Below are 25,670 nucleotides of genomic sequence, written 5' to 3'. Positions count from 1 at the left end.
AGAAATTTCCCTAAAAAGCATTGCATTACTTCTGTGTAGGCCTACTACATATACGTTACGTAACGTACTATAGTTACTCAACATATGAAATTTCTAACACTTTTTTTACTAAAATTATTAGTTTCCTACATAAGGTTAGATGTCTGCTTAGTTTGAAAATAAACCTTTAAGTCTACAGTTTCAAATCTCCCGAAATCCAAACTGGGTTGCCCACCCCTACCCCCTCTTGTAACAACAGGCCAAACCAATTATTATGGACCGCGATAAAGTTTAAATTAGGTCTCAGATTAATTATATTCATTGCTTACTCGTTATGGCGTAGGCCAATGATGTATTTGCATATTGGAGGAATGGCTGGCACTGTATTATGAACAGGCTTAAACATTTATAAGCACTAGCTAATTAAAAAATATTTAATTACTAAGGAGTTTATTGTCACATTTCTGTCATGGATAAGATAATTTTATGTTGTTTAGGTAATAGAGACTCATCACCTTTTGGTCATTAAAATAGAATGATTTTAAACTAAAGCATAATAAGGTTTTCCGTCTCAGAAAGGGATATTTAGCGAATCACCCTATAGGGAAGTAGCTATTACCGTAGGTGGCACGGTGAGACCTAGGCCCGGGACCGATTTACTTTTTCATTTTGATGTCCCTAGAGGCCAAAAACATTATTCGTTCAAATTTGTCTATGTGTATATATATATATTTATATATGTGTCCGTGAACGCGATAACTTGAGTAATGTTTGTCCGATTTTGATTAAATTTAGCTTGAAGGTGTGTGGCAGGATAAACTTGAATGAGTTTGCGAACCAGAATGATCGGACCATGGAAACGGGGTTTTATGGGGTAAAAATTGGGTTTTCAAATTTTTTACACAAAAATCATAACATTGCTCAATTCGTCTCTAAAAAATTTTGTAGAACTTAAAAACAAGCAATTTAGTATATTGAAGTGTTTTTCGTACAATTATTGGTTACGAAGAAAATGAAAAAAAAACTGTTAAATTAAAATTTCCATGTTATTCGTACAAATAAACTGTTGTAGTTTCCTCTTTTGCTCTTTTATGGATATATTTTGATCAAGCTTGGCAAATTTAATTATTTTTGTCCAAGCTATTATATTTGAATAAAAACACGCTTTTTTATCCTCCCTGTAGCAGCAAACCTAGGTACAAATTTAATATAATATTATTTAAACATATGTTTAAGTAAAAATCAAATCAGGCAATTGGAAATTCGCTTAGTCTGCAGGTTTGATGTGACGGGGGCTTTAGAATACATTGTGGTGACATAATCAAAAACAGCCTGTCAACAAATCTCAACAGTCTTTATGAAAACTAAGCTATTCGATAGTTTTAATCATTTGTATTATAACATGTAAACAAATACATTTTTTTAATTCAATTACAAACATTCTTCAATTAGGTGAAATGGTACGTGATGCAATTTATTCAAACATAATCTTACTGTGTTTGTATGAGTAATGTTATCATTGCGAACAAATGAATTAATTTTTGAGAGAATCCAGTCAAATCCGTGACAAAAGAATTATCTTTCCCGTCACGCCGCCCTCACTGTAAGTATTTTTCTAAATTGGATTTTACCTCAAATCCCCGCTCGGCAATTCATCCCCTCTGTATCCTTTACGCTGAAAATAAACTCAGCTGTGGTTTAAACCAAATTGACACTTTATTGAAAACGCGGGCTTGAGCTTCCTTTTATGACAGATAAAATCTGCGTACATTATGTTTTTGGAGTTTTCTACCTTATTTGGATCGATTATGTGTGTAAGTAAGCTTTTTAAGAGATAGATTTTCAATTAAATAAGGATGTACTAGTAGTATGCATAGTTAGATCGAGAGTTATTAAACTGTGTAAATAATAATCATACTATCTGTATCATAACCCATTCTTATCCAAAATGTGACAACATAATCCTGAAATATCGGTTGAGAAATGTTCAGTTAAAAAATGCCTCATATGTCCCTCGAAAGTTCTCGTTTGTTAAATAAGTACAGTTTTAAAGTATCTCCGAGTTCCGGACGTTTTTTTTATTGTACAGCAACATAAAATGGTTTGACCGTAACTCGTTTTGCTCATAAACGACCTATTGCTTGATAAGTTTAAAAATTCAGGTTATTGATAATGCATCATCATTTTGATTAGTTGAAATGAATTAATTTTATATAATGTTTTTTTCTGATTTAGTTACCGGTACTTTGTTAAATATTTTAAATATTTGTACAGTTAGTTAAAAATAGTTGGTATAATATTGTAGTTACGTATATAATAACACACCCACCGCAGTAAACCTGTAGACTAAGCGAATTCCCATTTACCTTATTGTATTTTTCACTCAAATATTCCCTAAAGCATGTCACATTTATCCATTCATAACATTAGGTCTGAGGAGTACTTAGGTTTGGTGTTATGGGGAAGGTAATAAAGTGTGTATTTTAGGGAAATTTTAATAGCTCAGTATGAAATGAACAAATCTTCTAAATTTGATCGATACATGTGACATGTGAAAACAAGCAAACTACAACAGTTCACACATGCTTATATTTTAAACTTGCACTTTTTTAATTTTCTCTGTAACCTTTAGGCATACAACAGAGATTCCGTATACTAAAGTATTTTTTTTCAGCTCTCCAAAACTGTTAAGAAAGAAATTACAAAAATTTATGGTTTTAGGGTCAACAATGGGAAAAACTTACTTCATAAAACCCCCGTTCCCATGGTCCGATATTGATTGTTCGCGAACTCATTCGAATAAAAAATGTAGGTTTACACGCTTACAACTTATTTCAACAAAATCGGACAATTTTTGCTCGAGTTATTACGCTAACGGACACATTGTATATGATTGAACGAATTGTGTTTTTGGCCTCTAGGGACCTCCAAAACGAAAAAGTAAATCGGTCCCGGGTCTAGGTATTACAATGAGACCTACAGTAGTAGCTTATTCCCTATATGGGAAATTCGCAAAAAAGGAAAATGCTGTACAGGAATAATAAAACAAATCTTTTACAAACCAACATAATTGTTTGCATAGATAAAATTAGCTTTTAACTAGCTAACTAAAATAGTAACCAAAATCATGGTTTAGAACTAAACGATAAAAAAGAGGAAAACACTTCCATCAAGTTGATATGCTGGAAAATCTTATTAACACATAAAACTGTAGCTCATTTTGGGTTTTATATCTGCAATTTCCTGAAATGTTAATAGATGCTTTAGTATAATTTATATTGGCATTATATTAAAATTTACTGCACAGCAATTGCCAAAAAAGTTGCTAGAGCATTTTAGCAATGATCGGAATCGCAATATTGAAGATGAATTGCATAAAACCTCATATAAAATTAATGACCTGAAATCCACGTTTGATAATTTCGTATAAACCACACAGTTCTATTTGGAGACTAGCATTTAAGCTTTCGAGAGACACAGTAGTTAATCTACATAGTGTCCTCATGTGTCAATTGACAATGGTAACCACGGAAACTACAATTAATCGTGTTTACTGGCTTCGTGTCGTTTATATTGTTCGAGAAACCTGCTGTAATGTTTTTACATTAAATTACCCTAGTGAGTTATCTATAATTCACTCCAATCTACCTCGAGCGTTGAATATCGGATATTGCATGTTACACTACACTGGTATGTTGGAAATAGAAAGGCAAATTGTTACAAACAAATGATAAGTATCTGAATACAGTAATAAATCTTGAAATAACTTATATATTCTTAAAAATTAAAAAGGAAACCATAATCGGGATTGAATATCAGTTTGTAGTGGTTTGGATATAAACAAATATTTTAAATCTGTTATATTTTTATAGGTTCGAGTTTTAAATACAAATTAATTCCATGGCCGTAAAAGAATAGGAAAATTGTGGATTTGAATTCAATCGTGTGCTAATAGAAGTTCAGAAACCATTTTAGAAGCTACAGTATTCCAAATTTTAACACATTTGAGATAACTTTTATACTTTACACATTTGATATACTTTTAATGGGAAAACATTAATACCCACGTCACAGCAAACCTACAAGTTAGTATAAACCTATTAGTTAAATCTTGTACGATTGTTAATTATTGTTATCATATGAACTCAATAGTACATGCTTCGTTATTTAAACATTCTTTTTCGGTAAAAAATAAAGGTTGTGTCTTGTTTTGTATTTATATCAAGAAGATGCCTAGAGAAAGCTCTTTAAAAATCCTTAGTGGAAATAAAGTATATTATCAAAATGATTACGCCCGATTCACTCAGTCTTTAAAAAACATTTTATCCCATTTACGCAATGGTTTGATCTTTGTTAAAAAATTAGCAACAATCTTCGTGTTCTAAACAGGTCTATAGCAAATGATCTCCCTCAAAAATGTTCCTTTTATCCCAAAGTGTAACGTATGCATGTCAAATATATGAGACCAACAGAAAAATATTATCATGGCAGTTACAAACATTGACCGTAGCTGGTGTAGTGATTGAGGCCCTGGACCTCTATACTTAAGTGCTAGGTTAGAATCTCGCTGATCACAAATGTTTTTACCTATAAGATAACCCTACAACCCCAGTATACGTCCATCAAGCGAGGTGGAACTTCTCTCTAATGGAGAATTTCTAAAAAAAACAATGCAATGATTATAAATATTGTATGTACAAAATTGTCGTTGTTAATAGTTAATTAATTCAATTTGGTTATCCTCGGCAAATTAAATCGGCAAAGAGACTATGTTTAACGTCGTGTTGAGATCAAAAAGACATCCTGAAGCATTGTAATTTTCCCCAGTTCTGATTCTTTGTCGTCACAAATCGGGAAGACTCCGCTATAAATGAAATGCCTTGAAACTCTATAGGGTTCATTTTAAATGTTAATGACAAAGCCTCTTTGACAGAAAAATCGCAGCTTTACCATTGTGTAACTGCGCAAAGTTCAGGTTTAGTTTCGAAGCACGTACAATATTACAAAGATTTTGACTGAGATATCCCCGCTTCTCCCCAAACTTCGCTTACCTATTAATTCATTAGGGACGGGATTTAAAGCTTGTACAATGATTAAGCTATATTGCCGGTACCTGTGTTGAAACACGGGCGTAAGAACAATATGTAACAAAATTAGGGAGGAAATAAAAAGCTTTGCGTTATTACTGTATTGATCTAAACGCATCCACAGAGACTAATACGTGAAAAAACACATTATCGGAAAACATTAATTCAATTTACCAGTTTCAAATTATTAAAAATCTTTATAATGGCGAACATGAAGACTTAATATTCATGGGACACAGCACTAACTATATTTCTGAAAACATCACAATCAATTTGGTACCATTTGGGAAATTTTACTAACATAAATATATTTCCCTTGAATAGATTGGTAAATAGTTTATAAGGAGAGATATTAACATTAGGTGCTTGATTAATACAAAACTCTTTGTTACTAGTGTCAATTCAGTCGAGCACTACTGAGTCTATAAAACATGCAGGTATATAAAAAATTATACAATTATAAAAGCTTAAACCGCTTTTATGGAACATTCTATATGTACGCAAAATTATTGCCTGCTCTTACGAAGTATTGCACTAAATCAAAAGATATGATCTATATGGAACTTGTTATATTTAATTTTAACGGATTATTCACTAGAAGAATGATTAGAAAAACAAAATCTTCCCAGGAAAACTAAAAAAACATCTGGCTGTAACATTAGTTCTTGAGAATAGGTAAACAAGGGTAAGCTTCAGCTGGGCTCAAGTGTGAGGAAAAGGTTATAATCACTAAACAGCTGTTATGTTCAAAATCTTAAGAGCCAATGGCTGTAATGAACATATCAACTTGAAAACTCACTCTTGAAGTTTCCAAGTAAATACCACAGTTTCCATTATTTCACTGAAATACCATACACATCTCCCACCAAAAGTGTAACAGTTATTACTACTTTACTCTTTTATTGTGAAAATCTATTACAACTCGTTAAAATGTACAATATTCGGCAAAGAGCTGTCACATAGTTTTAGTTGGTCGTTGTATGTCCAGATTAATCACTAGCGATTACATGATCAATTAATTGATCTCATTAATGAATTGCATTGATTGAGCTCACTGACCCGGGGCCTTTAATAATGACCTTAGTATTGACTTGAAATGTAGTAGGGCCATTATGTCAAATATGATAATTATGTGTGAGTGTGTAGTATACAAGAGTATAGTGGACTACAATGACAGGTCAAATAACTTAGATTGAATTGAAATTAGTCAAGCTAAACTGGTAGCATTTGTGTTATCTAATGCGCGTTAGAACAGATAGCGATATAAGCTAATGTGGCTTACAGATGAATTTTTAGAATTTTGTTCATTAGAAAATCATCATGAATAATTCATAATGATTAATTATGAATAATAATTCATATAATAATAATATATATATATATATAATGATCGAGTATATATAATATGTATAATAATATATACAAATTCATTCATGATGAATAATTCATCATCATGAGAATCATCTATAGGCTGGATATGAATGAGCAGATAAAACGAACATATGTTTTGTTTAACGCGTTAATATTTATTCTAAAGGTTTCATGATCTAATCATCTAAGGTGAGTTAAATTTAGGTACTTCAATAGAAAAATATAAAAAATAGGGGTATTATTAATAAGTATATACTTTTATCACTTTATAAAAGTACCAACCAACAGGTGACGGCAACCAGCTCATATCGGTGGTCCTCATAGACACTATTGTTAAGTGACAGCAGTAAAAGCTTTTTAAGCTCATTGACGGTTTAAATTTCAAAAATCGGTGATTTATACCAAATCAAACACAATTTAATTTGGTCACTATGTATCCCAGCATAATCCACAAAATGTCTAATTCGTTCAACGATTTACAATAACAATAATTGGATATTTTTATATCAATTTGGTTAAGTTTATTAAATATTTTATGGGGAATAAAAAAAGAAAAAGTGTTTCATTTTTCACAACTTATTTGCACACCATAGATTTGAGCAAAAACACACAATTGTTCGTTTTTTTCAGGATTGCAAGCTTTTTTTTATATACAAAACCTTATCAACCCTATTATTAAGGTGTTCGTTGGCTCAACCCGCTATAACAAATCTCTGTTTTTAAGCGTATTGGTTCTACAGTACGATCACAGAATAAAGATTATACAGTACTATTTATGTTGTAGTAGTGTGTGCTCTTTATTTTGTAGTAGATTCTACTCTCTATGTTGTTGTAGTGTCTAATCTTTATAATGTAATACACTGTATGATACCCAGAGGTGATAGTGATTGAGTCATCATAGCGTAATGCAAAAACTGAAGTGGCATAATCGCAGTGAAACTGAAGTGATGCTAATGAGGTCGGTAGCTTAAAGTATATATTCTTAGCCTTTGATCAAGAGATATTAACTATTATTTACAAATTTGAAAACTATCAAGACCAATGTAGCAGGAGCACAAACGTTTAGTTTTCAGCTTTTAAGTGGTATAGTGTCTTTACTTTTGATTGACATAATATTGCTTTGTGTTTAGTTAACGTTTATAACAACGTCTAGTCTTCTTAACAACTTGTATAAGAATGTGTAGTATACAGAAAACATGCATGGTATTGTGTAGTATACTATACAATCTGTACACCATTGTGCAACATACTGTTTTTACTGTGTAGGTTACTGAATAGTTTGTATAGCAATATGTAGCAATATGAATTAAATAACATAACGATGTGCAGACTACGAATAAACTTTTACATTTTGTGTGTTCTGCTTGACAGTAATTAAACTGTAATCATAACAGTGTCATTATAATCGATAATTAGATTAGGCTGTTATTAGTTTCCCACCGCGATATACATTAAGTTTGAACATAAATATTTGTTTAAACTTATTGAAGTACAAAAGTGTGGATTAATGTTTTATTGTTGGGTCCCTCATAATTTATCTCGCCGGAGCGTTTTTACTCCATTATCATATGTATAAAATAGATTATTTATTCATAATATAAATATGACCACATTTAAACCTTTATCCAGTAATTAAATTTATACATAGATTAACAAAATTATGGAATTAGTTTGAAATATTTTACAGAAACGTTTACAATCTATGACAATTTATCGACAAACTAAGTAGTTTTGTATTCAATAATTATTTGATCGATGTTTCGTTGTTGAATAAGTAGATTAACCGATTTAATTATCCTGGTATTGAACATGTCAGTTTAAAATACAAAAGCTCTGTCGTGGGCTACCCGCCCCTCGCACCACGTGATTTGGAAAACAATCGACTCTTACTTTGCATTTTTAATGCGATTCAATCAAATCCATTTACAGTTTTACCCTTTTGCATATTGTACATTCAAATTGAATTTCTGGTAAATTAAAATAATTTATCCTTATATTTTGTATAACTGAAAAGATAATAATGTTTTTAATTTTCCAGCTGCAAATAAATTGTCTCATTCAATACAACTTTAAAAATATGTGTATTTTTAAGAAGCCATGTTATTAATGATTTTTAGGATGGACATTGCAAAATACCCCCGCCGCAGCAAACCTGCAGACTAAGCGAATTTCCGTTTGCCTAATTGGATTTACACTAAAATGTCTCCTTAAAAATATCACATTTATTTTCTATTTAAATAGCATTAATTAACGAGTACTCTAGGTTTGCTGCATCAGGGAGGGTAAACAAGTGAGTTTTGTATGGTAATAGTTTAGTATGAAATATATGTATTTTCAAAATATTCTCATAAACAAGCAAACAACAACAGTTTACTTATTCTCCATAAGAATAACATAGGCATTTGAAATTTAAACTGCTATGGAATTTTCTGCATAGTAATTAGGCGCATAATAACGCTTCAATATACTAAATTATTTGTTTTTTAAGCTCTACAAAATGGTTTGGATAGAAATTGCTAAATGTTATGTTTTTAGGGTCAAAAATTAGAAAAACCTATTTTTACCCCATAAAACCCCCTATAAACCCCCGTTCCGATCATACTGGTCTGCGAACTCGTTCAAATAAGGTAGGTTTACACGTATATACCAAATTGCTTTAAAATCGGATAATTTTTTCTCGAGTTATCGTGCTAACGGACACACAAATATATAAATATATATTTGACGGTTGGTGTCTTTGGCCCCTAGGGACCTCAAACCGAATTGCAAAAAAGTTTGATGAACTACATTCAGACCAAAATTTTCTTAAAGACTTAAAGGCTTTAGTTCGTAATATACATGTTTTGGATTTTTCCGTTCAATGTTATCACGAGAAAGGCGTTTAAACCCTGTATACAATATGTTTTAAACCTTAATAATAAGTTTAAACGGAATGTAGCAATTTAATTAAATAGTTACTGTGCATAAATAATTTACTCATTTCCTTATTCTGCAGACCTCCCCCTCACACACACACACACGCGCGAAGGTTTCGCTACTAACGTTGTAATTACGTTTCTGCTCCATACCCCTCGATTATGGATTCTCTAACGGAATTATTCACACGTCCTACCATCTTCTGTGTGTCCTGCCGGATCAATAACTCATTATAGCCTATATTATACATAGCAAGGAACAGTGAGCTAAATAGGAAACAGACACTATGGCGAATAGAAGATTCTTTCGTAAGGTTAATTAAGATTCAATTTTTAGTGAATTTCCCATATAGGTAATAAATTATTACTGTAGCTTTAGGTCTAATGGGAAAACCTGGACCCGGGACCGATTTACTGTTTCGTTTAAAGGCCCCGAGTGGCCAAAAACACCATCTGTTCAAATTCTATCAAACGAGTTCTCAAACCATTGATCGGACTAAGGGAATGCGGATTTGTGAAGGATTTTATGGTGTACAAATTGGGTCCTGAAAACATAAAATGTCGCTATTTTTTGTAAACCATTTCGTAGAGCTTAAAAACAAATAATTTAGAATACTGAAGCGTTATTTTGCGCTTAATGGTCAAGGATGAAATAAAAAAAGGTAAAATTAAAATTCCCATGTTATTCTTATGAAGAATACGTGGAATATTGTAATATGCTTGTTTATAAACTTATTTTGATCGAATTATGAAAATCAATTTATTTAATACTATAGGATTAACATTTAACTAAAACAGATTTTATCACCATCCCTGTAGCAGCAAACCTAAGTACTCGTTTATCCTAATATTATTTAAATAGAGATTAAATATGATACCTTTAGGACGTATTTTAGTAAATGTCAATTTAGGAAAATGGAAATTTGCTTAGTCTGCAGGTTTGCTGTGACGGGGGTTTGGTAGCTGAAAATGCTTCATCGACTTCATTTCTTTATTAAGCTGGCAAGTTGTTAAAAAATGTAAATTAGTCTTAACAAAATATGTAAATATGTTAAGTATAGCTGATCCTACCGGTATTTAACGTTCGTCGCTCTATTATTATTATTATTATTATTAACTTTACTTAGCACATACATGGCCAAAGTTAGATTATTATGTATACATCCGTTTTCACAATAATTTGGCAACCTATACAACCGAATTTGCTAATATTATTACTCTCATCCGTGTAATGTTGGATAATAGTATTTTAATATTTAACAAAAATATAGTTCCTAGTATAAGTAAGTAGATCTTTATCTCAAAATCGTTGAAAAAGATCTCGATTAACAGTTGAGTAAGCGAAATAATTACAGACGTAAGTGAACACTGAGGGGGTAAAGACAAGAGAGGGATGATGAAGTCCTGGGGGTGGAGTTGGGGCGATCTATGATACTCCGGAGCTGTTTCAACTTTGGCCCTGTTAAACTGCAAAACACATAAATATTATTATGTTTTGAGTCTACTTGCTTATGTTGTTTATGTCATACCACTACAATCGTACAAAACAACCTTTATCCTTAAACCTGTTGGGCTGTTTCTGCCACATTAAATCAAAATTTTTCGTTAAAAAAATGTAAAAATAAAATAATAATATGCAATTAAATTGTACATATAATGTACTGAAAATCTTTAAGATACGCACCATTTATCAATAAAAATAGAAGGAAGAAGAACTAAAGCATAAGATTTGAATTGAATTGATTTAAGCATTTAAAACGAAGAAAATTGAAATACTAGCATTTAACATAATAAACCATAACATAACTGTGAACTAATCTTAAAAATATAAAATTATCGTACATCTGTTCACAGACAAACAGAATACAGTATCGTAACCTGTCCAGCAGACTACACAGTATCGTATAACCAATCCAACTGTCTACACCTTATCATATACCCTGTCCAACAGACTAAACCGTATCATATACCCTTTCCAACAGATACACCTTATCATATACCCTGTCCAGCAGACTGCACCGTACCATATACCCTATCCAACAGACTGCACTGTATCATATACCCTGTCCAACATACTAAACCGTATCATATACCCTTTCCAACAGATACACCTTATCATATACCCTGTCCAGCAGACTGCACCGTATCATATACCCTATCCAACAGACTGCACTGTATCATATACCCTGTCCAACAGACTAAGCCGTATCATAGACCATATCCAACAACAGACTGCACTGTATCATATACCCTGTCCAACAGACTAAGCCGTATCATAGACCATATCCAACAACAGACTGCACTGTATCATATACCCTGTCCAACAGACTAAACCGTATCATATACCCTATCCAACATACTACACCGTATCATATACCCTGTCCAACAGACTAAACCGTATCATATACCCTTTCCAACAGATACACCTTATCATATACCCTGTCCAGCAGACTGCACCGTATCATATACCCTATCCAACAGACTGCACTGTATCATATACCCTGTCCAACATACTAAACCGTATCATATACCCTATCCAACATACTACACCGTATCATATACCCTGTCCAACAGACTAAGCCGTATCATAGACCATATCCAACAACAGACTGCACTGTATCATATACCCTGTCCAACAGACTAAACCGTATCATATACCCTATCCAACATACTACACCGTATCATATACCCTTTCCAACAGACTAAGCCGTATCATAGACCATATCCAACAACAGACTGCACTGTATCATATACCCTGTCCAACAGACTAAACCGTATCGTATACCCTGTCCAACAGACTACACCGTATCATATACCCTGTCCAACAGACTACACAGTATTGTGTACCGTGTACCGTGTCCAGCGAACCACACACATAGGTGGTAGGGAATGCTGCGCCTTACACTGTGGGTTCCCATGTTAATACATTATTCACCCAACTTAATTGAATTTCTCTAAATCCCTCCTCCTCTATTCCCTCGCAACGGAGCTGCTACTATCATGTCAGTGTTTAAGTGAAACTATTTATATCACTTGTCAGTTTACTTTGGTTTACAATATTGCAAATTTAATCTAATTATAGTTAAAATAACTTTCCATATTTTCAATTTTCTACACTGTTTAAATATATTTTCATTTTGGTGTATGGAAACAAAACACTTGCACGAAACCTTTCATATCTACCACAATGATGAGATTGTCACAGTGCAATAAATTCACAAACATGATTGGAAAAGCTCTTCTTGCGTTTGAACTAATATTTCTTAATCCTAATAAGCAAAAGTTTTTTTGATTATCATTAATTATTTATATTATCGTCAGAAGTAAACTCTTTATCGTCCTTTTTCCCCTTTAAAAATCAACGTTTTTGGGAACCAAGTGTAAAGTAATTTACATAAAGCAATATTATGTCAATAAAAAGTAAAGACATTATACCTCTTAAAAGCTGAAAATGAAAAGTTGGTGCTACCACTACATGAATGGTCTTGATTGTTCTCAAATTTGTAAATAAAAGTTTATATCTCTTGATCAAAGACTAAGAATATATACTTTAAGCTACGGACCTCATTAGCAACACTTCAGTTTCACTGCGATTATGCCACATCAAATTCTTGCATTATGTTATCTTTAACACTTAGGCCTATAATACGTTATGAGAACTCAATCACTATCACCTCTAGGTATCTTACAGTGTATTACATAATAAACACAACCCCTGTCCCCCATCAAGAGACACGACAACCGCACAAAGAATAGGATACTACAACAACATAAAGAGTAGACTTTACCACAGAATAAAGAGCAGACACTATTACAGAATAAAGAGTAGACACTACAACAACATAAAGAGTAGACTCTACTACAGAATAAAGATCGGACACTATTACAGAATAAAGAGTAGACACTACAACAACATAAAGAGTAGACTCTACTACAGAATAAAGAGCGGACACTATTACAGAATAAAGAGTAGACACTACAACAACATAAAGAGTAGACTCTACTACAGAATAAAGAGTAGGCACTACTACAGAATAAATAGTACACTCCACTACAGAATAAAGAGCAGACACTACTGCAGAATAAAGAGTAGGCTCTACTACAGAATAAAGAGTAGACTCTACTACAGAATAAAGAGTAGACTCTACTACAGAATAAAGAGCAGACACTACTACAACATAAAGAGCAGACACTACTACAGAATAAAGAGTAAACACTACAACAACATAAACAGTAGACTCTACTATATAATAAAGAGCAGACACTACTACAGAATAAAGAGTAGAAACTACAACAACATAAATAGTAGACTCTACTACAGAATAAAGAGTAGACTCTACTACAAAATAAAGAGCAAACACTACTACAGAATAAATAATAGACAATACAACAACATAATGAGTATTGTATTCTGTGATCGTACTGTAGAACCAATACGCAAAAGGGTGCGCTCTACCTCAGCTTGGGCTTCAGTTGCTATGTTGCACCATTGGACAGTGCCGCGAGAAGCGCTTGCAGAGGTTTCCAAGATTACTGTTTTCGAGTTAACCAATAATGATAGCTACGCACTCTAAACGGCTTATAGTAGTGCAAATACCAATCTATAGTTCTGCGTTTTTCAAATTTTCAAATAACGTTTTTTCAATAAGTTAGGGCTAGTTGAAAATACCTTTTTTCTTGTCCTACAAATCAAGTTTATAAGGTGTGTATTAAAAATAAATAAAGCGCACCCTTAAAACAGAGATTTGTTATAAAATAATAGGGTGTAAAGAATAACACGGTAAACGTGATGGTTTATTGCTTGTTGCAATAATTTATATTTACCTAAAAAATGTGTGACTTACCTGATATTGAAGTAATATGGAGTATTTATAGCGAGGAGTTGAATTTCAGGCGTAGACTACCTGAAATTCAAGAAATTCAATTACTACATTAATTATTTTATGGCTGTGAAAAGAAGTAAATTACTATTATACGAGTTGCCCTATAACTTTCGTTTTTAACCATGATTTTTATTAAGTTACCATTTTTTACTACTACTCCAATATACACGGTTTCAAATTGTAATTTGCAATACCAATAAACCTGCGATGGTGCCGATGGATTAAGACGAAACTTTAGATATCACAATACCTAATTTATTTTCATTATGTGGTAATCAAAAATATTCTATTGTCTACATAGTACTTCCGAAAATATTAATCCAAACACAGTAACTTTTAATTTAACTTATTTACTTTAATTTCCTTTTTTTCTGAAGTATTTTTAACAGTAAATAAAGAGCACTCACTCAGTAAAAGTCAGTAAAAGTGAAAGTAAAAGTGAGTTTTCACTTTTGAAGACTCGTTTGAATTATTAACTATGGTAAATGTCCTAAGAGAACTTCTAGTACTCAAATTTAGTTTGTTTCTTTTGTCGATATAAATTTAAAAAAACATTTAATTAAAACAAAACCATAAAATTTGTATGTAAAGCGATCCTGTTTACTGCTAAAATGTTGAACCAGAGTACATAGAGAATTGGCTAGATTAGTGTTAGGTAACTTGAACCATTGATTGTAAGTATCATAAATAATCAATGGTTAAACAATTTTGTCTGCTCTCCAAATCCGACAATTTATAGACAATTAATCCTAATGCATATTCTTTCATTCGTATTAGATTTATGAAGTTTGTCTTTATGTTTAGTAGTTTAAATTACCTTGTTCTGTCCTGTTTGTCTTTATGGTTTTTGTCGTTGATATACCAGTATAATTAAAATTATTGTAATTGCTTTTGTTTATTACATGTTATTTTGACTGTAGCTAACCAATAACTAACTGTAGCTATAATTACTTGCTATATTAACTCTTAACACGCCATTCTTTTTAGCGAATCTCCCTATATAGAGGAGTAAGTAAGCATAGAAGAATATCGTGATATATCAGTCCAGAAGGCCGAAACCCCACCGGACTGTGGCTGTTATAGGACCAGGTCCTCTACAGCCGTCGAGAGAAGTAGCTATAACGAGTACAACCGTAGGTGACACGGAAAAACCTAGATCCGGGAGCGATTTACTTTTTCGTCTTGCTGTCCCACGAGATGCTAAAAACACAAATCCTTCAAATTATTTATATAGGCCTACATGTATCTGTTAGCAAAAGACCGAGCAAAAATCATCCGGTTTTGATTAAATTTGTTTCAAACGTGTAAACCTACGTTTATTTGAACGAGTTCGCAAACCAGCATGATGGGACCATGGGAACCGGGTTTTTTGTGTGGTTTGTGTGAATAAAATTGGGTTTTCTAATTGTTTAACCCTTAAAACATAAAATTTCCCAATTTCTCTGTAAACCATTTTCTAGAGCTTAAAAAACAAATAATTTAGTATGGAGAAGTGTTTGAGCTATGATTGAGCTATGCGAACGGGGTTTTATGGTTCCATTTTTTACTCCTAAAACTTAGTTTTTAAGGAAATTATGTTGTGAAAATCCAATCAGGCAAACAGATATTAGCTTAGTTTACAGGTTTGCTGAGGCGGGTTGCCATTTTATAGCACCCTTTTGCTAGCAATATTCCCAAATGATATGCAGGTTACAAGTCAAATAATTAATACGAATACATTATGCACCTGATGCCCATTAGAGTGTTCATTGGTTTCAAAAAATACTTTATAAAAGACTCCTCGATTGAGCCTGATTATGGCGGTGTAACTAGTAGAAATCGACCAATGTGACATATTTTGTAAAACATATTTACTGTCTGGCATAATTTACAGAATAAATCTTAATTGAAATGCATGTTTCATTAAATCCGTATTGTTATTTCGTCTAATGACTCATTCTATTTGTATCATATCTGGTTATTGTATATGATTATAAATATTTATCGCATTAAGATACAATACTCACATGATTATAATAAACACATTTATTTAGTAACAGTTGTTCGATAAGTAATAATACCTTATTTTATAACATACTTAAAATAATAATCCTCTAATAATACCTTAATCATCAAGTAAGAATTTGTAAATTCCTTTTTATCCAGGATTTTGAAAAGACTAAACCCTGAAATACAGTAAGAAAACAACCCGTACATTATTTAGCAAGATGTTCTGAGGAAGCCGCAAAGTTTTAAACGAAGGAACCTGAAACTTAGTTTGTGTATATTTTTGTCGTTGAATCGAACAAGACTAAACAAGTTTCAAGCAAAGAGGATGGTGTTTCTCACAATGGAAATGTTATAAAATGTATAACTGTACTACAACACACCTATCCCTCCAAACTGTTTGTTAAAATATTTAAAACGCGTAATGTCAGTAATGTATACACCAATTTTAAACTTTTAATGATGTTCAAAACGACACCATTGATATTCATTGGAAGCTGGAAGTTCACTAATACTTGCAAGTTCGTGTCTTACGCTTACTTTATGTAAAACACTATAGTATCAGTTTAAAGCTCACAATAGGAAATTGAAAGGTTTTGGAAGTATTCCGATGAGGTTACAGGTAGCACTGTTCCATTAACGTCTAATAGATTAAATTATACGCGTTCTACTTGTTTATAAAAACTGAAAACTGATTCATCATGGGAGGTTCACAAGAATTAAAAAAAAACTAGTTTTGGCTATCGAATTGTCTCATAGAACTTAGAACAACATTTTGGTTTAGGGAGTCGTAATTCTTTATTAAATCGACTACAATCATAAAATTTAAACTTTGAACGCTATAAAAATTATTAAGGGTTATGCATTTGATATTACTGTGCTAATGATTGATTCTGGATTTACTTTCCCTTTTAAATTCGGGATCCAACTCGATATTTTTAATAGTAAAGAATTATTAAATTATTGTGGAAAGCGTGGGGAGCGAGCTGGTCTAGTGGTTAGAGCACGGGACTTCCTTCCAAGAGGTCCCGGGTTCAAATCCCGCCAAATCACCAATGGATTTTACATAAGTGATAATGCCATAACCCCTAATATCACTCCTAGATAGTTTTATTTTAATGGTTTGTGGAGTAAAAATCACTAGAAACTTCCGGTGAAATTCAAACGATAATGTTACATAGTTATAGTTGACCATCAATAAAAGTAGCATCGGTATTACTTACCTTACAATACGGGAATCAATTTATCTCTGAAAAATTTTCACACATGTTAAGTCCCGCCAGATCTTATAATATGCTTTACATACTATTATTGAAATTCAGATATGAGCAAACATTATCGCCTACTATTATAGCATGCTATGGATTTTAAATCAGTAAGAATTTCTACTGAGGGAAGTCAAAATACAGATAATATCTTCACTGGAGCTATTCATCTAAGAAGGTGTTTTCGTTAAAGATTGATCTTTGGTGATCAAAACTGATTGGTTCCCGCCCTTCCACAATTTATAGAGCGCTCAAAGAAGCTCAAGTCGGGTCAGTTTATTTCTGAGTAAAGGCGATTCTTGTTAGTTAACCTTTTTATCGATAAAAAGGGTTTCCTGGTTTCTTATCTCTATAATCTTACATTTTATGTGAACAGTTTTTAAACTATAAGGATAAGACACATAGTTTAGACAAATGGGAGAGCAATTATTTAAAATGCAAGGAAATATAAAAACTACACGTAAATTAAATCAGCGGAATGACAAGTCTTTTGGTGACAATTGTTGCACTTCAAACCAGGCAAATCAGGAATGTATTTTCTCAAAATATCTAGATAACCAGTATAAAATCTGTTCGAGGCGCAAACTTAATCTTTTAAAGGGAAATCAAAATGTTAAAATTCAAAATTGATTTTGAGTAGATTGAATGTGAATAGAATAAACCTATCTTTATATAGTAAATCGCAAGCTTTAACAGAACGCAGGATATAAAGAAGGCTTTATGCTAACGCCTCCTACAGACCAAAATTGGGTGAAATTCTAAAGTGCAAATATAGTATATTACGTTACTAGTCCTGAAAATAAGTGTTTACCGGACGAGTGTGGTCGTTCCCGTGCGAGACGAAGTCGAGTACGGGATTACCATACGAGTCCGGTACACACATTTTGGACGAGTGACGTACGATAGTTTACGCCATACTACTAAATCTGTACAAATCCTTATATATTTCCACCAACTAAAGGACTAAAAATCACTAGTCATTGAGAGGTTATGTTTTTGTTTATAACCACTCATTGCCACCTAAATACTAAATACAGTACAATCAGCTGATTGGTGTCCGGTAAAACTCATTGCAGCACAGTAGTACGCAATGAAACCCCATTTGAATAAGCTGGCGGCAAACAGCTGTTTTCTGGACTAAATACTTGCGTGGGAAGTTCGTCAAAATAATGTAGTGTGGCGTAAAAATATTTATGTCAAGAAGAATTCAAAGCTAAAATATATTTGACGTAATGTTTTATAATCGTTCATAAATCAGTTCAATAACCACTTCGCGAAAAACCCCATGATAATCACAACAGCAAAGAAGAACGAAATCCATCTAGATGGACAATATATATTACCTAACAATAATAGCTTAGATTTGTACGCGCAAATTAATTACGGGCCGGCTTTCAGACTACTGTACTCATACTCTTCTAACATGTTTAATGCATTTTGTCTGAATTTTTCCGTAAGCATTTCAAAACAAAATCCACCTGATTCTGTCTTTCCCTCCTAAGTTACTTATTTTATTCCCGACGCGACGTTCACCGAGACATTTGTTTATCCGCGGGATTCTCGGGATCTTTACATTCTTTTTCCCGAGGGTCACGATAGTTCCACTCTACTTGTTGCACTGTTATCCCCCAGGGCTCCCCTCTTTTCATTTAATAACTTTATCCCTCCCTCTCTTAAAATCAACGAGTATTATTACTGTTGTCATAAAAGCTCAACCTGTCTAAATCTGGTCTCAACATAATGTAACTGCAAATGAATCTTACTAAAATATTTTTTTTTTTGCCAAATCAAAACATGTCAAACTTGTGTGCTGAAGGTGACATCATTTATAGAGGTGTAAATATATTGTTGAGATTGTGTTTAGAATGTATACATTTGAGCATTGGGGCTATGTTTCCCTAATACCATATTCCCTAAATACGTAGTGACACTGTTCAAGTATAAAGATTGAAACATGAAAAATAAGTGATTCTGAGAAAGAATTTGTCCTAAATTTCCCCATTTCTACTATATCTTGGATGATGTTGGGCAATTAAGCCAAATCCTTTTTTTTAGATGTAGTTTTTAATATATCCTAATGATATTTTAAATATATATAATTTATTATATACACTACATATCTGGTACCAGTTTTTATTCTGCTATGGGTCTACATCAGCTACAAATTCTACAGTCAGATCGGATCGCACATATACGAGATCGTCGACGAAACATGTCGCACATAAAACGGTTCACACGCTTCACCAAACGTGTTAACAAAAACACGGCCGGGACTCTATAACGGAACACTTTTACTCTCGATGCGAGGTTAAACATTGGTAGATATACCATCGTAACTGGATCGTCTATTGGAAAGTCTAGAGATGATCTCAATCAGCTGTTTAGTTTGCGAAGGATGTTGAGTAATTAAAATAATTAAAACTATATTTTCGCAAATTTCCCTATAGGGAAGTAGCTATTACCGTAGGTGGCACGTTAAGACCTAGGCCCGGAACCGATTTACTTTTTCATTTTGATGTCCCAGAGGCAAAAAACACAATTCGTTTAAATTGTTATATATGGGTATATAGTGTGTAAATTAAGTATGGAAACAAATCTGTATTTTTAAAACCGAAATAGATAGAAATATTCTATTTGTGGCAATAATAGTTAACAAAGATTCCGCAATTTTTCACATGAAAAATATTTTTTTACCCCCCTAACAGGGTAGGTGGTAGGGGGTGACTTATTTTTTTCAAATAGCAACCCCTATTGAGTGACCCCTCATTTTGAAGGGTTTGTCAAAAGAAACACAATGACGCAAATCCGAGGTGAATATCTCACTCCTAGCTCAAATGGCGGATATTCCAAAATTTGATTTATTGTACGTGAAAAGCACCAATTTCACAAATAATGGAAAGAAATCTGTATTTTTAAAACCGAAATAGATAGAAATATTCTGTTTGTGGAATTGATTGTTGACATAGGTTCCGCAATTTTTTTAATTAACAATATTTTTTCAACCCCTTTAACAGGGTAGGGGGTGGGAGTGACTTATTTTTTTCAACAACAACCCCTATTGAGTGACCCCTCATTTTGAAGGGTTTGTTAAAAGAAAAAGAATGACGCAAACCCGATGTAGATATTTCACCCCTAGCCTAAATAGTGGGTAATGAAAAATTTAATTTTTGTAAAAAAAAGCCCATTTTGGAATATCCGCCATGTTAGCTAGGAGTGAGATATTCACCTCGGATTTGCGTCATTGTGTTTCTTTTGACAAACCCTTCAAAATGAGGGGTCACTCAATAGGGGTTGCTATTTGAAAAAAATAAGTCACCCCCTACCACCTACCCTGTTAGGGGGGTAAAAAAATATTTTTCATGTGAAAAATTGCGGAATCTTTTTTAACTATTATTGCCACAAATAGAATATTTCTATCTATTTCGGTTTTAAAAATACAGATTTGTTTCCATACTTAATTTACACACTGTATATCTCTCAAACCTATATATATATATATAATACCTATAAATAAATATATATAATATACGTCCGTGAACGAGATAACTTGAGTATTTTCCCCCCGATTTTGATTACATTTGGTTTAAAGGTGTAAGGCAGGATAAACTTGAATGAGTTTGCGAACCAGCATGATCGGACGGGGTTTTACGGGAGGTTGTATGGGATAAATTTTTTTTCTCATTTTTTACCCTTAAAACACAACTTTTCCCAATTTCTGTCTAGACCTTTTTAAAGAGCTTAAAAAAGTAATTTTGATAAAACTTGCCAAATTTATTTATTTTGTACTAAGCTATTAATATTTTACAAAAATACACTTTATTAGTTTCCTTGTAGCAGCAAACCTAGGTACTCGTTAGACCTAATGTTATTAAATAGATTTGATTGAATATAATACAGACAAATAGAAATTCGCTTGGTCGGCAGGTTTGCTGCGGTGGGGGTATTTTATTCTGTCTACGCTAAAACTTTCTCAAACAATTATAGGCTCCTACTAGCCCCTCGATACATCATCAAATTAATAATTGACAGCAGTGAATGTTACCTATTTCATAAGTAATTTTACAGTGTACCTGCCAAACTACGAGTAGAAAGTTGAAAGTCTTGATTGGTAGTTTGTTGTGAAACTATGTAGAATTGTATCGCAACACGATATTTTACAATTTTGGAATTTCGTCTGAAAAAAAAAATCCATCACGTTATCAGATCTTGCCCATTTGCAATCAAATTAATATTTTAAAATTTGTTTGCCTTTTTAAAGCCGATATAAAAGGTAAAATAAATTATACTAACCCTGAGGGTGCCATGTTGCAAAAATAAAGAAACACATATCATTGACTTTTCTCTGTGAAAGCGCCTTATTCTTCCTCCTGAACCTTAAACCCACAAACAACTACTATGGCTAGAGCTCAAAAATTATTTTTACTATACAACGTTAAAATCTAATCGTTTTATTGTGGTCAAAATGCCTTAGAGAAAACGTCATACCGGATTTTCTCAGGCGATACTGTGACCCCCACCATGGCGACCTCAATACTACTACCAAAGATTCAATTGGTACAATCGCCATAAAAAAAATTAAATGAGCCAACGTCAATATTTAATTTTCAATTTGAAATCAAACATGACAGTAATACTTCTTAGGTTGATCCGGATTTAGTTTAATTCAAAGCACTTAAAATTGTTATTTAATTCAATATTTATTTAAATGTTTAAAATCTTTGGGATGCACCTGAAAGAACTTAATATAAATTAAGTTAAAGTTGAGTTCACTTTCATTGTGGTTCTTCCTGATTTCCCAAGATAGAGCTAAGTCCACACACCTTATTGTTCGTCTCCAGTTTCTTCTATTATCATCATTGAACAATTTAGTTTCAGATTATCTCTTAAGTTTCACAATTATTCTATTAAACTATTTCTACATTTCCACACACGTAAGAAAATCCTATGTAGAAAATGTGGACAACCTCTTGTAACGTAAAAAAAAATAATTAAGTCTCGACACTTATTGCATACTTATTTTGATAGATGTAAATTTAATTACGTAAAACTAGTAACTGGACTCTCTCTTAAGCATAATTTTAAGGTTTAAGCTTGAGATATTTGATGAAGATGAACTGTAATTAAGTTAAAAACGAGTCCAGCAGCATGAAATTAAAGTACAATATTTTTATGCTCCAGGATGTTTTTCATAAATAATTAGAGTTGAAATTGTGAGAGTGAATGCTCCAGGTTATGCATTTTGCAATGTGTAGATATTTTGAGCATCTTTAACTACAGACTCTATGGTATTGTCTGACATAAAAAAAAAATCCACGGCTTGATAAAGATTCACAGGCCAAAGGGAGTTAGTTATTAGGCCTACTTAAAAGCTAAATCGGGTAAAATGATAACCAAACAAAGCTCGAATTATTTTTCTACTAAAGCGCAATAAGTCAAGCATCACAGGATCATTGTTCATTGGAAGACATCACAAGCGAGAACAAAGAAATAAATTCTATAAAGGCTGGATGAGTTCAATTAACTAATTTACATTAATAATTATTACGCAAGAAAATGCTTTGACCAGTTATTTCATTCACATTTCTGTAAAATCTCAGTTTAAACTTGCAAAATGGTTGAGCGGAATACATCTGGAAGCAACTTTTAACATTTAATGTTATTGATTATTTATTGATACAAAATAAGTTAAGGGTTGCAATTTATACTTCCTTTTCACAAAAGTTGTTACTATACTATGTTTGCCGAGTCTCATGCCATTTATTACTTGTTAGGTTTCATAATATTTAATACTTGTTGATTTTTCTTTTGTTATCTATTGATTGTTACGTTGTTATTCATTTGTTGTAAGTTATACAACAGTTTGTTGATTGTTTTTAAACGGTCCTGCCGTTGGTATGTATAAATAAATAACTACCATAAAAAATAAATTACAATATAGGCGACCTATGTTAATGAAAAAAGTACGAAGTTAAATTATTAAAGCACTAACAATACGAATTTATAAACTAATTGAAAAAGTGTCAGTGCTGTAATTTTTATATTTTAATAGTAAAATAATACATCTATATCCTCATATTTTATTTAGATATTTAAAATTTGAATTCCAAAACAGTTTTAATCATAAATACCAACAACTTACCAAACGAGCCAGATGCTACGTAAACGAGCCCAAACGACGTTTTGGGGGGGCGATGGAAACTCCTGGTGGAAGGGAGGGGGGACGATTGCTCGTTAACGGGGGCAAATTGACGGGAAGATGCGATACGGGAGAGGGGTGTTAGTTTGCAATTTATGTTTTCATTTAAATAATTTCTCTCCGATAAATACATTTAATAAACGGAGGTGCTACGAGTCGCTCAATTTATCTAGTGAATGGACGGAGCCTATTACATTGTCATTTAATGAGGGTTAAATACACGTTGAATTATATTCTGTCATCTTTATTGTTAACAATTTATTGTAGGTACTAAAGTAATTCTACGCTTGTTATAACGCCGATTTAATAAATTACACCGTATTACAAATACTCAAACTGATGAAAATCCCAATGTTGGATTTTTTAATATTGGATTTGATTAATGTTGGTGTACGCTCAATTCGAACAATATTAGTCATTGAGCATATGGGTTTGCCGCAACGAAACATATTCAACAGTTAATTTCGTTGAATTAAAAAAATTCCCCCGCCGCAGAAGACTTAGCGAATTTCCATTTGCCTGATTGGATTTACACTAAAATGTCTCCTTAAAAATACCACATTTATGCCTTATTTAAATAGAATTAGTTTAACGAGAACTTAGGTTTGCTGCAACGATGAGGGTAAAAAGTGTTTTTTGTTGTAAAATGTTAATACTGCAGTTTAGTAAGAAATTAATGTATTTTCCAAATTTGATCAAAATATGTTCATAAACAAGCAAACTACAACATTTGACTTATTCTCCATAAGAATAACATGGGAATTTTAAAATACAATTTTTTTGGAATTTTCTCCGTAACCATTAGGCACATAATAACGCTTCAATATACTAAATTATTTGTTTTTGTAAACTCTACAAAAGGGTTAGGAAAGAAATTGTAAAATTTTGTGATTTTAGGGCCAAACATGGGAAAACCCTATTTTACCCCATAAAACTCCCCATTACCCCCCGTTCCCATAGTCCGATCATGCTGCTTCACAAACTCGTTCGAATAAATGTAGGTTTACAGATTGGACCAAATTTCATCAAAATCGGATAATTTTTGCTCTAGTTATCGTGCTAACGGACACATATATAAATATGAATTTGAACGGATGGTGTTTTAGGCCTCTAGGGACCTCAAAACGAAAAATTAAATCGGTCCTTAGTCCAGGTCTTACCATGAGTACTACGGTAATAGCTTATTCCCTATATGGGAAATTCGCTAAAACCTCCCATGGACTTGCTTAAGTAAATAGATGCAGGTAGTTAATATACAATCGTACTCAAACTGTTAATGTAAAATCATTTGTTTATGTTAAAAACTCTACTTTTGACTGATATTATTTACTTTGTCATAGTTTGAATCTAGATTGAAACTAATTAAACATTCACTCAAAAGCATTTGAACAATCATACCATGTACAATACAGTGACTTTAAGGTCAATAACTTTTGAACATAATCAAACACTTTTCATTCATAAAGAATTGTTGTTCAAAGGTTTATTGCGGACATTTTCCATCACGATGGTAAAAAACAATACACAACGTTTCGGGATCTGGAATCTGATCCCGTCCTCAGGTGAAAAAAAAACTTAACTAACACATTACAACTAACAATACACAAACGCCCAACCTAATTTGGAAAACAGTACAGAAGGTAGCAGTCAAAAAATATGCACTGTATAACAGTCAAGTCATGATACAACATGCAAATAATAACCAATCACAAAACACTATAGGCTAAGCACACAATAAAGAAAGCATAAAGAATTGTTTGATGAAAGTTACAGTCGAAAAACAGACGTTCTACACATGTCACCAACAATACATACAGTAGAACCGCAATATTGTAGATTATTATTAGGAAGTCAACGTAGTATGTTAGCACATTTAAAATAACCCCATAACAAATCAACATAAAGTAAGCTGAGAATATTAATAATGGGTCTTATTAACTATATTACATCAAATCCATTATAATACAAGATATTATACAGCTGTTGGA

At 32.5% G+C, this 25,670-nt stretch overlaps 1 protein-coding gene across 1 annotated transcript in view; it reads right to left on the bottom strand.

The window, feature by feature from the left end:
• LOC128997842 (aminopeptidase N) overlaps positions 1–25,670 on the bottom strand; it is a 144,637-nt gene that overhangs the window by 87,305 nt on the left and 31,662 nt on the right. Inside the window, exon 2 of the mRNA XM_054423597.1 lies at positions 14,197–14,256. The gene's annotated coding sequence lies outside the window, so the exon portion shown is untranslated. The remainder of the gene's footprint in view (positions 1–14,196; positions 14,257–25,670) is intronic.

Source organism: Macrosteles quadrilineatus, unplaced genomic scaffold (genome assembly GCF_028750875.1).
Source record: "Macrosteles quadrilineatus isolate MER2022 unplaced genomic scaffold, UCM_ALF_1.0 Scaffold_7__1_contigs__length_78375512, whole genome shotgun sequence".
Classification (NCBI taxonomy): domain Eukaryota; kingdom Metazoa; phylum Arthropoda; class Insecta; order Hemiptera; family Cicadellidae; genus Macrosteles; species Macrosteles quadrilineatus.
This window is presented reverse-complemented; position numbering and strand designations above follow the sequence as displayed.